At 35.7% G+C, this 19,690-nt stretch overlaps 1 pseudogene; it reads right to left on the reverse strand.

Annotated features, from left to right (window-relative positions):
• Positions 1-309: 309 nt before the first annotated feature.
• LOC105044073 (trans-resveratrol di-O-methyltransferase-like) lies at positions 310-6,305 on the reverse strand (annotated as a pseudogene).
• Positions 6,306-19,690: the final 13,385 nt, after the last annotated feature.

The following is a 19,690-nucleotide window of genomic DNA, read 5'->3' on the forward strand; positions in this document are numbered from 1 at the left end:
TATTAAATTTATTTTAGACAATATAAGGCCTATATTTCTTTCTTGATGTGAAATGCATAATATTTCAACTTCTCATCTCTAGGGTTCGAGAAAAAGCTTGAATTTAATTTCTAGCATAGAATAGAGTAACGATGTTGGCTATTGGCGGCATTTTTCTTAACATCTGCCTCTGTAAGTTTCCCATGATTAAATGCATGTGATTGATTTCAACTTGTCAATTTATAGTTAAAATATCTTTTGTCCTTTTTCTTTTCATTTGCACATATTGGGACCAGCATAGTATTGTCCAAAAAGATTTTCAACCAAGCAAGTAAGAAAGTACCTTCTATTATTTCAGCTTGGAGAAAGCCAATCAACTTAACATGATAGACAATTCACAGAAAATGAAACCTAACACAAACATCATAGTAACAAAAACAAATAATAAGAACACCATAAGACTTCCAATGCATTATATAATGAAGATCTAAAATTAAATTGGAAGGTAGCAGCAAACTAATTGATTCATGGCCACCAGTAGATAACTTTCCTTATCTATTCACTAGTCAATGATAAACCTCGATGGCCGATCGCAAGCCTAATGCCATTATAATTTTGTAGTCGGTAAAACCTGCGTCCATGAAAATTTTTTTCCATTCACATTCATTCCTTTTCTTCCCTGCAGTTTGGACCATCATGTGTATGTCAAAGAGTAACTGTGTTTCGACTAACTCAAAAAAGCCAATATCCAAGTCGACTACCATATCAATAATAATCACCTTACCCCCTTCTTTTTTGGATGGAACTGCCTCCTTGCATCGTTTCAATATTTTTACGCAATCCTCGTCACTCCAATCATGCAGCACCCACTACAAACAATGAATATAAGAAGTAAGATTTACTAAAATATTGGAAGTTTTCCAACATATGTGACCAGTTTTTGTTGTGTTCTTTTTCTTTTCATGTATCAATATATTCTTCAAATTTGGAAGTGAAAAAGTAAACAAAGGAAAACAAAAACATGTAGGGCATGACCTTTTTCTTGTGACCAAATGACAATTTTTGAGAAAAAATAATATTCACTTTGTCACAATTAATTAAAAAAAGATATTTTGCAATGTTTAATGAGGATAAGATATTTGAGTTATGGTAAGAGAAATTATATATATGAATTTATTAGATTTAGAGAATTTGACAAAGAAAATGGAACATCTTCTCTTACACATTCTTGGGCATAGCTTGGATGCTATTAATTAATGTCAAATTGTGTGCTTTTGAATAGTTGTAACATAAATAAATAATTTGATTCCTTTAATTTTGGTAGCTTATATTTACTGCACAGAAGAATTGGGGTGATTGGATTGTTTTTTGTTTAAACTTATACATAGCTTACTAGAAATTTTTTTCTTTCAGTGCCGAACAAGTTAATTAGGTGTGCAATTGAGCCAAAAAAAAATGATCTACCAACTTTGGGTAATTAAGCTTTGTGTGTCTTATCTGGCATAAATCTAGAGCACTCGCTAGTCTAGGGTAATGATACAAGTCAAGATTTAGAATGCAATTGGTTCTCCATTGTCTTTTTGGTTCTCCGTTAGCAGATTGATTATAAGAATATTACAAGTTTCTAAGGAAACTTAATTAGTTTCTTTAAGGTCCAAATTTCTTGAACACACAAACCAATGACAGAAATGTTTTTATATTAGAGATCCGATGCCCTCATAAGATTGTTGATAGTATTAAATTTTACCGGAAACCATTGAGAGAGCTTTGGTATAGGATGATCATCCTAAGATCAAGGATGATATGGGTAGAGATGATGAGATCATCATTTTGAATTACATCGCGATGATCATACATGATAGTGATTCTTAATCATTCTCATTTTTTAAATCACTATATAATCCAATAATGGGATAGCTATATTTAAGATTAGGAATCCAAAATCACCCCCATTTCAGGATATTGGGCTAAATTTAAAGATCAAAATACCTCTTAGTTCAAAAAAAAACTTGAGATATCAATATATCATTAATATATTATATCAATATTATATATAATATTATATTATATTAATATTATATGTTATATTAATATGCACATTATATTGTAATATATTATTAATCATATTATTTATCATATTATTATTCAGTGTTAATTTTAAATTATAGTAGAAAAAATATTATTGTACTTTATATTTATATAACGAAATTATGTGACACATTACTTAACTATTTGCCTTATTTTTTAATCAAAATAAAAATTAGTATTAAAAATGATATATTATAAGCATCAATAAAAATATGAATTCTAAATAAAAAATGATATGCCTTTGTAGGATTAATAATTTATAGGACTAATAAATATATTTTTATGAAATATATTAATAATTAATATATTAATATTTTATTATAATATATTTTATATGATTAATAAATATATTTTTTGTAAAATATGTCAAGAATAGTTTTGATATTAAATGGTTGGTGATCTTGGATTTTTATAAAATAGCAAATAAGTTATATACAGATACACGAAAATCTTTAATCATTAGACTATTGCTATCAAATATAGTGATCTTATACCTTTAGGAATCAAATTACCCTAAATTTTAGATTATTGGTGATCTTAGATCGCTGTGGTGATTCCATTTAAGTCTCGAAAGGCCACCCAAGAATCAAATCCAGATTTGATAAATAGAGGGGATATTCATGCTTGCAAGCAGATCATATCAAAATTCAGATCTTTAATAAAAATAAGTTGTTTAAATTGTTTAAATTTATGGCCCCGCCATCCTCCATCTGAATCTTCAACTAAGCTACCATACATCAAGTCACGACTAAGTACTAGACCAGGAGTATACCTTGAGCAGCACCGCATCGGCAGGAGGAACATACTGAAACATGTCTCCCGCGACAAGCTGGACCTTCTCGCTTGCTTCCGAGCTTGCTACCACGTGAGGCAGCTCAAGGACGGTGCACTTCACCTGTGGATAGGCCTCCACGATGGCGCGGGCCATCGTGCCCATCCCCCCACCAACATCCACCAGCGACCTCAAGCCTCGGAAGGCTTCGCCGCACTCCTCCACAAACAATTTGGCCACGAACCAAGAGTCACTTGCCATCACCTCATTGAACAAGATGTTGAAGGCCTGGCTTTGGCTGGCGGCCTCCCAAATACCCCTTCCATGTGCTACCTCAAAGGGAGTGGCGAGCTCCTTATCTTGCTTGAACCAACTACTGAGGTGATCCCATGGGTTGAGGAACATTTGGTCCTGCATTATGAGAACCAAAGAGGAGATATTCGCATCGTTCTCCTTGACAAGGAGAGCAGACATGGTGGTGGGGATGTACAACTCTTCCTCGTGGTCAGGATTGATTCCATCACGCTTTCGATCGAAGAATCCCGAGAACACCAAGAGACGCATGAGGCGGCGCAGGTCGTTGTTTCTGGTGGGGGGAATGGATAGTTTCATGGCTAGTTCCACGAGGGAGATTGGCTTGCCATGGGTATGGATGATGTCTGCTATGCCGAGGTCCACGGCACACTTGAGGGACATGGACTTTATGAAGCTAAATATGTAGTTCCATGCATGGCCTTGAGCTTTCATGAGCTCCAAATTAAGATTGGCATTCTCCATCTAGGGATTCCACCACACTCGCACTGTTTAATTTTCCAGGCCAGTCTCTTATGGATTGTTTGCTAATTGCTATTTTGGTACTACTATAAATAGGTCTTTAGAGGGGGCAACTTCCCAATTTTAGCAGCACCTCTTACACGTGAGATCATTAAAAAACGAAGAATACTCTTACCCAAAAAAGAAAAAGCCGAAGAATTCGGAAACGTGAAAAATCGCCGATTGGATTATCTATGTCATCTTTTAATATAATTGGTGACGCACCCTGCTCTCGGGTATTCCCGTTTTCCATGCGACTGGGATTTTATTTTACGGTCCGTTTAAATTTAGAGGGTAATAGTCTCCACTATCTCAATTTACATAACTTAGCATTTATTACTTATCCTTCTTTTTTTTCAATCGGCAAAATTACTCGTGAGAACCCGGTCAAAATAGTTCAGCCGTTTGAGTACAATTAAAATTTATATTTTTATTTTTTATTTTTTAACTTTCAAAATATTCATCAAAAAATAGATGACCGCACGCACGTAATACTAAAAAAATAAGAATGAATAAATTCTACAAGTATTTGAACAAATTAGATAGATATCACTATATGTGTTAAAATACTAAGAAAATAAAAATGGATAAACTTTTGAAGTATTTGAATAGATTAGATAAACATCACATAACCATCTATCTTTAGATGGAGGTCCTAAAATATACACCACATCCTACAGTATTTTTTGAGAACCGTAGAGAATCTTATTCCTAAATCCAAAAGATCTTTGCACAAATGGCTGAAATAATTTTGCTGAATTCTCGTAGGCAATATTGCCATTTGAAAAAAGAAGAGCCAGTAATAAATGCTAAGTTATGTAAATTGAGATAGTGGAGACTATTACTCTCTAAATTGTGCGTTAAATGTAATCTTAACAAGAACCCGCCCCGTTAAGCAAAGTCTTAATCTTATTCATTCATGAAACTCCCACAAAGGCGTCTAATTATTACTTGGACCAGGTCCAAATGGACTAAGCTAAATCCTACGGTAGAGAAGTTACCCGTTGTGCTTCAGCTGCACGTGTATTTTGCTTGGTCCTTTTCGCTGCTGGGTCTGCGGTTAAGGCCACGGCATCCTTGTACATGACTTACTTGTGTGACACCAATTCCATGACTTTGGCCAAATTCTTGTGCAGTGTATTGATTGGGCACCTTAGTGTTGGGGAGAGAGAACCATACTACCCTGCAATCCACCCAGGTGCAATAGCATGAGAGATCTTCCAAGTAGCTCTACTGTTTCCCTCCATTGAGGCTCGAAGTCCCGTGAGAATTGGGATAGCAATTAGGTTAGATTGGATTGAATACATATGGAATCAGTATGGATCGGATTAAAAAAAAACATCAACCAAAATTTAATATATTTATTAAATAGATCAAAAATTTAAATTTCAACCCGATCTATTTATTAAATAGATCAAATTAGATTAAATGGACGAGATATGTTAACTAAATTTTTAATGAGTTAAATGGATTAAATAGATTCAATAGGACGGATTAATTAACGGATCAGGAATAGACTAAGTAGATTTTTAAACAAATTAAACAAGTCTTAAATAGGTTAAATGGATTAAACGAGTTATTTGACTCAATCCTTTCTGAATATTAAATAGATTAAATGGATCAAATATCTGAAATTTAAATCCAATCTAAATATTAAATAGTTTAAACAGATTGATCTATTTATAATCTGAATTCATTTAGCCTAAAAACTTAAATAATTTGATTGGAGGAAGTCCCATTCAGATTGCGATCACAAAGCAGTCCCTAACATCCAATTTCTACTCTCCCATAAGGAACAAATCTCCATTCCAACTTTGATTCAAATCATGAACTAAATACTTTAAGAGATATGGTCATTCTGATTGCCATTCTAACTTATTCTGATTCTAATCACAAACTACACATCCCCTTCCTTCAAATGTCTAAATAAGAAAAAAAGGGTAGAAAAGGAATAAGGAGGAAAGACGGGTCTCCATCTCAAAAGGAAAAATCTCAAACAAAGCACAAGAGAGAAGAAATAAGAGGATGATGTTTCCAGAATTATTTTTAAAATAGTTAGATCTAGAACCTATTTATAGACTTTGTTGGGATGATTGAGGAGAGTCTATGATTTAAAAAAAAGATGATGCCTCAGAAACTAATGTTGGTTTACGGAGAGTCGTATCTCTTCAAAAAAAAATATTATCAATTAAAAATATTAAAAAATTTTAAATAACTAAAATTTAGTTGTATCTCCATCTTGCATTTCTATTTGAGAAGACTTGATTGAATGTATAGAGACATCCCTCTCAAAAGATAAATACTATCCTCTCTAAAAATTTGAGATTCTCCGAGCATGATGGGGACGATGGAGGAAAATGTCTATCCTTAAATACTACATTGAACGGCCATATCAGCTCAACTAGTCAACTTCCACCAGCAATCTGAGGCCTCGGAAGATCTTACCGCACTCCTCGACAATCAGTTTGGCAACAAACGGAGCATCACTAGCCATCCCCTCATTCACCAAGCTGTTGGAGCCCGAGCTTTGGCTGGTCGCCTCTCAAATACCCTTTCCATGTGCTACGCCAAAGGGAGTGGCCGGCAGCTTATCTTTGCTTGAGCCAACTATACGGAAGTGATACCATGGGTTGAGGAACGTTTGGTCCAGCATTACGGAAACATTTGGTCCCGCACCCTCCAAACATGGGCTTGAGCTTCCAGGAGGAGAGATATGTGGTAAATGATGAGCATGGATCTCCCAAGGTGTGCAGTGCATCCGTAGATGCCGTCCATCACAGGCCGTGCTCAAGCATATTTTAATTTTCCAGGCCCTGAGTCTCTTATGGAATGCTAATTGCTATTTTGCTCTCAATATAGATAGGTCTTTACTCGGGAAAGTTTTCGAATTTTAGCGGCACTCGTTAACAAGTTAGATGATAAGATAAGAAGAACGTGGAAACCTTAAAAGTCACCCATTTTATTATCCACATCATCTTGGAAAATACTTGGCCATGAACCATGTTGCCGGCAAACCGTACTCTTATTTTCCATGTGACAACGATTTATCTTTTTTATGAAAATTACTCCCTCCAAAGCTACCAAAATGTAACGATCTAAATCACTTAGTCCTAACGTTCGCTTGGGTCGCTCCTTCTTGCTGCTGAGGTCAGCGATTGAGGCTACGGCATCCTTCTGCATGACTTTCATGCATGCATCACGTACAATAATTCCATGATTTTCACCAATTTCCTCCATCCACATGACAAGATGTTTTTCTGTGCAATGAAACCTTAATTTAACTTTAGACAATAAAAGGTTTTTTGTTTTTTTAATGTGAAGTACATGGTATTTCAACTTATCATTTATAGGGTTCTAGAAAAAGCTTGAATTTTTTTGACAGGGAATAGAATAAAGAGGTTGGACGTCATTGGCATTATTCTCACCGTAGGTCTCTGTAAGTTTCTCATATTGAAACACGTGTTATTGATTTTAATCTATTATTTTACAGTTAAAATATATATATATATATATTTTTGTTACACATAATTCGACCAGATTAACATTGTCTAAAGGGATTCAAACTCTTGGCACATTGCAAATTATCTCTAAAGAGACAAGTGAAGTAGTACTTTTTATTCTTTTAGTTTTGAGAAAGCCAACTAACTTAACATGACAAACACATCACAAACTAAATGAAGATCAATACAAACATCACAGTAATTCTACTAAAAGCAACCAATAAGAACACTATAGGACATCTGATGTGTTGCGTAATGAAGATCTAAGATTAAACTTGAAGGAAGAAGTAAAACAATCAATTCATGGTACTAGTAGATGACTTCCTTTATCTATCCACCGGTCAATGATAAGCCTCGATAACCAATCGCAAGCCTAATGCCGGTATAATTTTGTAGTTGGTAAAACTTGCATTAGTGAAAATTATTCTCCATTCGCATACCTTCCTTTGCTTTCTTGTGGTGTGGACTTATTGTTCTATATCCACTAGTCAACAATAAGCCACAATAACTAATTGCAAGTCCAATGTTGGTATGATTCTATTGCTACTGAAACCTGCATGAGTGAAAATTTTTCTTCATTCGCATTCATTCATTCACTTCCCTTTGGTACAGACCATCATGTACGTATCCAAGAAAAACTGTGTTTTGGCAAACTCGGGACAGCCAATATTAACGTTGACTACCATATTAATAATAATCATCTGTTCTCCTTTTTGGTTGGAAGGGACAGCCTCCTTGAATCATTTTAATATTTTTATTCAAGTTAGATGATAAAAGAAGAAGAATATTAAATTTTTTTTTAAAAAAAATAAATCATTATATTAAGAGAAGAAGTAAGATAAAAGGTCAAAATATAAAAATTTTAAAATCACCCATTTTATTATCCATATAATCTTGAAAAATACTTGGCCATGAACCATGTTGCTGGCAAACCGTACTCTTATTTTTCATGTGACACTCATTTATTTTTTTTTATGAAAATTACTCCCGCAAAAGCTACCAAAATGTAGCTGTCTAAATCACTAGTCCGAACGTCCGCTTGGGTTGCTCCTTCTTGCTTCTGAGGTCAGCGGTTGATGCTACGGCATCCTTCTGAATCACTTTCATGTATCACGTACAATAATTTCATGACTTTCGCAACAATTTATCATTTTGCATGCTATGTCAACATTAGCTGTCCTATCACCACAACTTATCATTCATAAGGTTTTAGGAAAAGTTGAAATTTTTCTGATAGAGAATAGACTGAACATGTTGGATGTCAGTTGCATCTTTTTTTTGGTGTGGATCTCTATAAATTTTTCGTGTTGAACACGTATGATTGATTTCAACAAATCATTACATAGTTAAAATATTTTTTTTTATTACACATATTTCAATCAAACTAATACGTTTCAACTCTCGATGCATAGTGTACCAAACTATCTCTCGAGGCAAGTGAAGAAGTAATTTTTTTATTTTTATAAAAAAATATTTTATTATTATTTTTATTTTAAAAAAATCAACCAACCTAACACGATAAATAGATTACAAACTCAACAGAGATCGCTGCAGACATCATAGTAATTTCACTACAAACAATCGATAAGAACACTAGGACATCTGATGTGTTACATAATAAAAAGCTAAGATTAAACTTGAAATTAAGAAGCAGGAAAGTGACCAATTCATGGCCACTAGCTAGTAGATGATTTCATTTATTTATCCACTAGTCAATGATAAGCCCCGATAACTCATCGCAAGCCTAATGTCGGTATGATTTTGAAGCCAATAAAATCTGCATCTTTCCCTGGTAACTTTTATGTATAACACTAATTCGATGGATCTCACCAATTTATTTCATCCACACGGTATGACGTTGTTCTGTAGAACGTATTGTATGGGCATCTTAACATCAGTTTGTTAGTATTTAATTAAATTGGATGCAATTTTTAAGAGTTGGAAATGATTTTGCCTACTTATTATGGAAATGGGACGAAAACTTCTTCTCAGACCATCTTCTAACATTAGTTTTATTATTGCATAACTGTACAGGGCTCCACCTACCTGCAAGTGCTTTCAGCACGTACGTCACGCATGGCATGTGCAGATGCCCGGATCGTACGTATTAGGGACCCCACCTGTGTCATCACTGTAGTTTTCTTCTCTACTGATTTGCTATGGATTTATAGTTTCCTACAGGACCTTGGATTGGACGGACCTTGTTGGGAGCCCCCTCGGGCTACCGTAACTGGGCGAATGGTCAAGTGCTACAGTTCTCTCCCTCCCAAAACACAACGAAGAAAAGAAAAAAAAATATAGCAAAGTAGGTGGTGAATGGTATCTCGTGAGGGCTGAGAAAGGGTGTGGACTCATGCTACTCGTGCTGGTGTTGTGTGGAAGCGGGCCAACCAAATATTTTGTTCCAAGTGTGGTTTTCTTCTCTACTAATTTACTATTACTATGGATCATAGTTTCCGACAGGACCTTTTATTGGACGGACCCTACCGGAAGACCCCTAGCTAGGGCTACCGCAACTGGGTGAATGGTCGAGTGCTACTGTTCTCTCCCTCACAAAACACAACGAAGAAAAGAAAAAAATTAGAAAAATAGGTGGCGAATGGGGAGTGGTGACTCGCGAGGGCGGAGAAAGCGTGCGGGCTCGTGCTGCTGTTGCGAGGAGGTGGGGCATCCAAATATTTTGTTCTTGGACGCACGCGCCTGCGATGGCGCACGAGTCCCTTTCAGCACCATGTCATACGTGACGTGCTGATAGCATTCGAGACCGGTGGAACCCAATGCAATCATGCAATGAAATTAACGTTTAAGGTGGAGTAATTACATCATCATACAGAATTTTTGAATAAATCTAATGTACCGTACATATTATTGATAAAATATAAAGAGATGTCCTATTAGTACTTTAAATAAAAAAATTCTACGATCAAATATATGGCTGCTTAACTACCTTGCAACATATATATTGCTATTGAGATGATTGGCAAATTTTTTCAATTCAAAATATTGATGTGGTATTATTTTATTAATTTTACCTACATATTGGGATGATTATAAAATTTTTCAATTCAAAATATTAATGTGGCATCATTTTATTAATTTTATCTATATTACATATGGTAGATAAAATCTATGTAAGAATTCCTTATGCATCACGAAGTCATGCACATCACCAACAAGCAATATTCATGTTGGTTATCACTCTATAGGCTCCACAGCCACAGAACATGACTAACTTTTTTATGTATTTTTTCTTTTTTTTTTTTTATAGTAGAAAGGAAACGAAGCTAGCATTAAATAGACAGTACCATCTCTAGCTTACATGGTCCATACAGCGATAGACATATTTTAATACAAACCACAGCAAAAGTAAGTAAGTTGAAACAAGGAAATAAGAAGATAGCAACCTTCCACAGAGCCATACACCCCTGTAATGTGCTGCTCCATGTGCTAGAACAACTGCTCCACAAGGCTCCACGACAATCATCCATTCCAATCAGTCGCAAAATATTCAAAAGATGTAAAAGTTTGGAAGACCAATAAAGCACCTGAGTTTGAATCATCAGCATTTGTAGATGAAAAGCAATTACTCTGAACATAAGAGTGAAAGGAATATGAGGCCAGTTTCCGTAATTCTTAAACCATATTAAGTACAAGGACAAAGTGGCAAGTTCTGTGGTGAAGTTGAGATTGTATTCAGATGCTCTGTATCTACCAACGGCCCTTGGTCCTTCAAGACGAACCTGTGACAAAGACACTTTGAATCTCCCAGCAGCAAATATATAATATAGTTTGGCTGACATTCTGAGATGATGATGCAAGGAACAATCACAGTGGTATTGATAAAACTGAAGAACATTCACAGCAACAAACAAATCATGAGTTGAGAAAAAATATTCCTTGCTCATCAAGCATATCCATAGGCAAATGTCGTACCTTAAAGTATCGATAAACTGGCACGATTATAAGGAAACCAGAATAATTCAAGAAGAGCAATAAGAAAAAGAGTATAAATACTAGCCGTCCATATCTAAAAGAAGGTCCAACTATATAACCATAAGATAGATAGCCTATCAACTGATAAAATTGAAAAACACCCAGTAACTCAAGAAAAGAAAGCCACAAGCTTCCCTCAGCTTCTATCATCCAAACAACAAACCTGATAGCATTATCCATGCCTCAAAAAGGAAATTTGATATGCATCAGCTTGCAGAATAGCTGTAAAAAAAGGGTGTCACGCCCCGAACCCAACACCCGAGTCGGATACGTGATGGCCGCATACTCCTTAGAGCAAGTCTTAAAGAATATACAAGACCAAAATAAATCATTACAACCTTAACATCCATAACAATTAATTTCAGTAATAATTCTAAAATCTTGCATAATTATAATTTAAATTTCTTCAATTCTCTGATCAGATACTATGACACTCTATTTATCCTTCTGCTCACCCGTAAATCCAAGCCATAGCCAACCATGGACATCTTGTAACTCTGAGAAGAAAAAAAAGAATCAAGGGGTGTGAGCTTTACAACCCAGTAAGAATTTCCATATCACACCAATATAATAATATAATCTGAAAATAATGATAGACAATATCACATAAAAGTCGATGTTCACTGTCCAGAATACTGCAAACATTTATAGATTATCTGTTTTATCAAAAGAGATGCATCATCATATGTTAAATAAGTGAAACAATTTTATTCAACGATTGTTTCATGTCTTATCTTTCTATTTTCTTCTATTATCACATCATCTTTAATCCTTTCTTTTTGGCTTTAGCTTTAGCTTTGGCTTTGGCTTTGGCTTTGGCTTTGGACTACCAAGATCATACGACGATCTTTTATTCGAATCGATTTCTATGATCTTCTTCGGATCAAAATATTCATGATCTTTCTCGGATCAAAGTGGCCATGATCTTTCTCGGATCAAATCATTCATGATTTTTCTTGGATCAGATTCTTCATGATCTTTCTCGGATCATATTCTTCCACATATAAGTCTGTGGGGACTGTTCCAGGCATAAACTCCTGACAGGCTATTCCACATGACAAGGCCAGTCCAAACCATATTTCTATTTCTTTTCATTTTCATGAAATTATGATATTTAACTTCATTAATCAATTCATCTTTTGCAGTGTAATAAATATTTAACTTCATTAATCAATTCGTTGTGCTTCAGCTGCACGTGTATTTTGCTTGGTCCTTTTCGCTGCTGGGTTTGTGGTTAAGGCCACGGCATCCTTGTACATGACTTACTTGTGTGACACCAATTCCATGACTTTGGCCAAATTCTTGTGCAGTGTATTGATTGGGCACCTTAGTGTTGGGGAGAGAGAACCATACTACCCTGCAATCCACCCAGGTGCAATAGCATGAGAGATCTTCCAAGTAGCTCTACTGTTTCCCTCCATTGAGGCTCGAAGTCCCGTGAGAATTGGGATAGCAATTAGGTTAGATTGGATTGAATACATATGGAATCAGTATGGATCGGATATAAAAAAAAACATCAACCAAAATTTAATATATTTATTAAATAGATCAAAAATTTAAATTTCAACCCGATCTATTTATTAAATAGATCAAATTAGATTAAATGGACGAGACATGTTAACTAAATTTTTAATGAGTTAAATGGATTAAATAGATTCAATAGGACGGATTAATTAACGGATCAGGAATAGACTAAGTAGATTTTTAAACAAATTAAACAAGTCTTAAATAGGTTAAATGGATTAAACGAGTTATCTGACTCAATCCTTCATGAATATTAAATAGATTAAATGGATCAAATATCTGAAATTTAAATCCAATCTAAATATTAAATAGTTTAAACAGATTGATCTGTTTATGATCCGAATTCATTTAGCCTAAAAACTTAAATAATTTGATTGGAGGAAGTCCCATTCAAATTGCGATCACAAAGCAGTCCCTAACACCCAATTTCTACTCTCCCATAAGGAACAAATCTCCATTCCAACTTTGATTCAAATCATGAACTAAATACTTTAAGAGATATGGTCATTCTGATTGCCATTCTAACTTATTCTGATTCTAATCACAAACTACACATCCCCTTCCTTCAAATGTCTAAATAAGAAAAAAGAGTAGAAAAGGAATAAGGAGGAAAGATGGGTCTCCGTCTCAAAAGGAAAAATCTCAAATAAAGCACAAGAGAGAAGAAATAAGAGGATGATGTTTCCAGAATTATTTTTAAAATAGTTAGATCTAGAACCTATTTATAGACTTTGTTGGGATGATTGAGGAGAGTCTATGATTTAAAAAAAAAGATGATGCCTCAGAAACTAATGTTGGCTTACGGAGAATCGTATCTCTTCAAAAAAAAATATTGTCAATTAAAAATATTAAAAAAATTTAAATAACTAAAATTTAGTTGTATCTCCATCTTGCATTTCTATTTGAGAAGACTTGATTGAATGTACAGAGACATCCCTCTCAAAAGATAAATACTGTCCTCTCTAAAAATTTGAGATTCTCCGAGCATGATGGGGACGATGGAGGAAAATGTCTATCCTTAAATACTACATTGAACGGCCATATCAGCTCAACTAGTCAACTTCCACCAGCAATCTGAGGCCTCGGAAGATCTTACCGCACTCCTCGACAATCAGTTTGGCAACAAATGGAGCATCACTAGCCATCCCCTCATTCACCAAGCTATTGGAGCCCGAGCTTTGGCTGGTCGCCTCTCAAATACCCTTTCCATGTGCTACGCCAAAGGGAGTGGCCGGCAGCTTATCTTTGCTTGAGCCAACTATACGGAAGTGATACCATGGGTTGAGGAACGTTTGGTCCAGCATTACGGAAACATTTGGTCCCGCACCCTCCAAACATGGGCTTGAGCTTCCAGGAGGAGAGATATGTGGTAAATGATGAGCATGGATCTCTCAAGGTGTGCAGTGCATCCGTAGATGCCGTCCATCACAGGCCGTGCTCAAGCATATTTAATTTTTCAGACCCTGAGTCTCTTATGGAATGTTAATTGCTATTTTGCTCTCAATATAAATAGGTCTTTACTCGGGAAAGTTTTCGAATTTTAGCGGCACTCGTTAACAAGTTAGATGATAAGATAAGAAGAACGTGGAAACCTTAAAACTCACCCATTTTATTATCCACATCATCTTGAAAAATACTTGGCCATGAACCATGTTGCCGGCAAACCGTACTCTTGTTTTCCATGTGACAATGATTTATCTTTTTTATGAAAATTACTCCCGCAAAAGCTACCAAAATGTAGCGATCTAAATCACTTAGTCCTAACGTCCGCTTGGGTCGCTCCTTCTTGCTGCTGAGGTTAGCGGTTAAGGCTACGGCATCCTTCTGCATGACTTTCATGCATGCATCACGTACAATAATTCCATGACTTTCATCAATTTCCTCCGTCCACGTGACAAGATATTTTTCTGTGCAATGAAACTTTAATTTAACTTTAGACAATAAAAGATTTTTTTTTTTTTTTAATGTGAAGTACATGGTATTTCAACTTATCATTTATAGGGTTCTAGAAAAAGCTTGAATTTTTTTGATAGGGAATAGAATAAAGAGGTTGGACGTCATTGGCATTATTCTCACCGTAGGTCTCTGTAAGTTTCTCATATTGAAACACGTGTTATTGATTTCAATCTATCATTTTACAGTTAAAATATATATATATATATATATATATATATTTTTTGTTACACATAATTCGACCAGACTAACATTGTCTAAAAGGATTCAAACTCTTGGTACATTGCAAATTATCTCTAAAGAGGCAAGTGAAGTAGTACTTTTTATTCTTTTAGTTTTGAGAAAGCCAACTAACTTAACATGACAAACACATCACAAACTCAATGAAGATCAATACAAACATCACAGTAATTCTACTAAAAGCAACCAATAAGAACACTATAGGACATCTGATGTGTTGCATAATGAAGATCTAAGATTAAACTTGAAGGAAGAAGTAAAAAAATCAATTCATGATACTAGTAGATGACTTCCCTTATCTATCCACCGGTCAATGATAAGCCTCGATAATCAATCGCAAGCCTAATGTCGGTATAATTTTGTAGCTGGTAAAATTTGCATTAGTGAAAATTATTCTCCATTCGCATACCTTCCTTTGCTTTCTTGTGGTGTGGACTTATTGTTCTCTATCCACTAGTCAACAATAAGCCACAATAACTAATTGCAAGTCCAATGTTGGTATGATTCTATTGCTACTGAAACCTGCATGAGTGAAAATTTTTCTTCATTCGCATTCATTCATTCACTTCCCTATGGTACAGACCATCATGTACGTATCCAAGAAAAACTGTGTTTTGGCAAACTCGGGACAGCCAATATTAACGTTGACTACCATATTAATAATAACCATCTGTTCTCCCTTTTGGTTGGAAGGGACAGCCTCCTTGAATCATTTTAGTATTTTTATTCAAGTTAGATGATAAAAGAAGAAGAATATTAATTTTTTTTTTTAAAAAAAATAAATCAAGTAAGACAAAAAGTTGAAACATGAAAATTTTAAAATCATCCATTTTATTATCCATATAATCTTGAAAAATACTTGGCCATAAGCCATGTTGCTGGCAAACCGTACTCTTATTTTTCATGTGATACTGATTTATTTTTTTTATAAAAATTACTCCCGCAAAAGCTACCAAAATGTAGCTGTCTAAATCACTAGTCCGAACGTCCGCTTGGGTTGCTCCTTCTTGCTGTTGAGGTCAGCGGTTGAGGCTACGGCATCCTTCTGCATCACTTTCATGTATCACGTACAATAATTTCATGACTTTCGCAACAATTTATCGTTTTGCATGCTATGTCAACATTAGCTGTCCTATCACCACAACTTATCATTCATAAGGTTTTAAGAAAAGCTTGAATTTTTTTGATAGAGAATAGACTGAACATGTTGGATGTCAGTGGCATCTTTTTTTTTTTTTTTTTTTTTTGATACGGATCTCTATAAATTTCTCATGTTGAACACGTATGATTGATTTCAACAAATCATTTTATAGTTAAAATATTTTTTTTATTGCACATATTTCGATCAAACTAATACGTTTCAACTCTCGATGCATAATGTATCAAATTATCTCTCGAAATAAATAAAAAAATAATTTTTTTTATTTTTATAAAAAAATATTTTATTATTATTTTCATTTTCAGAAAGCCAACCAACCTAACAAAATAAATAAATTACAAACTCAACAAAGACTGCTACAGACATCATAGTAATTTTACTACAAACAATCGATAAGAACACTAGAACATCTGATGTTCTTATATAATAAAGAGCTAAGATTAAACTTGAAATTAAGAAGCAGGAAAGTGACCAATTTATGGCCACTAGCTAGTAGATGATTTCACTTATTTATCCACTAGCCAATGATAAGCTTTGATAACTCATCGCAAGCCTAATATCTTTTATGTATAACACTAATTCGATGGATCTCATCAATTTATTTCATCCATACGGTATGACGTTGTTCTGTAGAACATATTGTACGGGCATTTTAACATCAGTTTGTTAGTATTTAATTAAATTGAATACAATTTTTAAGAGTTGGAAATGATTTTGCCTATGGAAATGGGACGAAAACTTCTTCTCAGACCATCTTCTAACATTAGTTTTATTATTGCATAACTGTACAGGGCTCCACCTACCTGCAAGTGCTTTCAGCACGTACGTCACGCATGGCATGTGCAGATGGGGATCGTACGTATTAGGGACCCCACCTGTGTCATCACTGTAGTTTTCTTCTCTACTGATTTGCTATGGATTTATAGTTTCCTACAGGACCTTGGATTGGACGGACCTTGTTGGGAGCCCCCTCGGGCTACCGTAACTGGGCGAATGGTCAAGTGCTACAGTTCTCTCCCTCCCAAAACACAACGAAGAAAAGAAAAAAAAATATAGCAAAGTAGGTGATGAATGGTATCTCGTGAGGGCTGAGAAAGGGTGTGGACTCATGCTACTCGTGCTGGTGTTGTGTGGAAGCGGGCCAACCAAATATTTTGTTCCAAGTGTGGTTTTCTTCTCTACTAATTTACTATTACTATGGATCATAGTTTCCGACAGGACCTTTTATTGGACGGACCCTACTGGAAGACCCCTAGCTAGGGCTACCGCAACTGGGTGAATGGTCGAGTGCTACTGTTCTCTCCCTCACAAAACACAACGAAGAAAAGAAAAAAATTAGAAAAATAGGTGGCGAATGGGGAGTGGTGACTCGCGAGGGCGGAGAAAGCGTGCGGGCTCGTGCTGCTGTTGCGAGGAGGTGGGGCATCCAAATATTTTGTTCTTGGACGCACGCGCCTGCGATGGCGCACGAGTCCCTTTCAGCACCATGTCATACGTGACGTGCTGATAGCATCCAGACAGGTGGAGCCCAATGCAATCATGCAATGAAATTATCGTTTAAGGTGATGGAGTAATTACATCGTATATCATACGAAATTTTTGTATAAATTTAATGTACTGTATATACTATAGATAAAATTAATAAAAAGATGTCCTATTAGTATTTTAAATAAAAAAAATTTACAACCAAATATACGGCTGCTTAACTACCTAGCAACATATATATTGCTATTGAGATGGTTGCAGTATTTTTCAATTCAAAATATTGATGTGGTATTATTTTATTGATTTTACCTACATATTGAGATGATTATAAAATTTTTCAATTCAAAATATTGATGTGATATTATTTTATTGATTTTATCTATATTACATATGGTAGATAAAATCTATGTAAGAATTCCTTATGTATCACAAGGCCATGCACATCACCAACGAGCAAGATTCATGTCGGTTACCACTCTATGGGCTCCACGGCCACAAAGAATTTTTCCTTCAACAAACTACTGTAAGTTTGTTTGTGCCAAGTTGTAATGACCCATCCCAGTGGATCAAATGAAGTTTGGGCTTGTTACTTTTGACCGGCCCAGGTAGCAGAATCAGCCACTAAGTGATGGCCCAAAAGAGCAACATCGGAGTCTTCCTTTCTCCTTCGACTCCGACTCCAAATTATGATGGGAGTCGGCCTTTTTTGGGCCTCTTTTCTCCTCCAATCAGCCATCTATTTAGGGCTTGGGCTTCTTCCTCAAGGCCCTTTGGAAGATCATCGTTGATCAGCCGGAGTTTCTTACTCTTTTTCCTTCCAATTGCTGCCATGCCGATTCCCAATCTCATCTTAAAATCTTGCCGGAGCCAAGATAAGACATTCTTGATTATCTTGCTTCCCCACCACCCTCGGCTCTTTGGCTGCCATTATCAATCAATATATCGCCATATAATCGCTCGGTTGAGCGAAAACTACAATGTTTTGTTGCTTCCCCCTGTTCCTTGGATAGCCGGTTTTGTTTTTGTTGATTTCCTTTTTTCGGCCAACTTGCTTCCAGCCGCCGGCCACCGTTTGGTGGCCTTCTATTGCCAGTCCTCCGGCCATAGCCATCGCCGTGGGCAGAGGTTCCCTTGATTCGAGAAGGAGGGAGAGGTAGTCCCCTGTTTTGCCGAGAAAAGGGGAAGAAGAAAGGGAAGAAAAGAAAGAAAAAAAAGAGAAAAAAAAAAAGAGAAAGGAAAAAGAAAAGAAGAGAGAGTTTCTCTCTCTTCTCTTTTTCTCTAGTTCCTCACTCTATAATTTTTTTATTCTAAATTATTTCTCTCTCATAGAATTTTCACCTTCACTCAATGCATTTTATTGACCCTGGTTAAGGGTCCTGATCTTTGGTTGCTAGATAGCATGCTGATACCCATCCTGGTCAGATTAGATATTATTTATTTTGATTATCCATAATTTTTATTGAATCACTCTATTAGTCAGGCAATATGCCCACACTATTCGAGCCTTTATCGAGTATCATAAGATCTAATCTTTATTACTCTTTATTAAATTCTTATATCTAGATAATTATAATTAAATAAAATTATTTAAATGAATTGATCTCTGGTCATCGAACAGTATACTGACTTCCATCTTGATTTTTATTGAATATTACTAATTTGATCACCTTCGATCGTTATTGAACTATTTTTATCGTAGTCTACTCATGATCAAATAAATTTATCTTGATTGGACTGACTGAGATATCGAGCGCAACTGTTAAAATCGTGTCATCACCTAAAATTATACTAATAAATGATATTTTGCTATTTTGAATGAGGATAGAATATTTGATTTATAGTAAGAGGAATTGTAAATACGAATTTATTAGTGTTGGGTATAAAATACCTTCAGCCGAAGTTCCCGATGGAATTAACCCTCGCGAGTCTCCTCCAACTCCGACCGCAAGCAGACTCCGCCCGGACTCCTACGGGAGCCGAGCTCCGTCTCCAACTTCAACCGTAAAGAAGACTCTGTCCGGACTCCTACGGGAGCCGGGCTCCATCACCAACTTCAATCGCTGGTAAGCGCCGCCCGGACTCCTACGGGAGTCGGGCTCCGTCCCCAACTTCAACCGTAAGGAAGACTCCGCCCGCACTCCTACGGGAGCCGGGCTCTGTCACCAACTTCAATTGCTGGTAAGC

Source organism: Elaeis guineensis, chromosome 4, assembly GCF_000442705.2.
Source record: "Elaeis guineensis isolate ETL-2024a chromosome 4, EG11, whole genome shotgun sequence".
NCBI classification, from domain to species: domain Eukaryota; kingdom Viridiplantae; phylum Streptophyta; class Magnoliopsida; order Arecales; family Arecaceae; genus Elaeis; species Elaeis guineensis.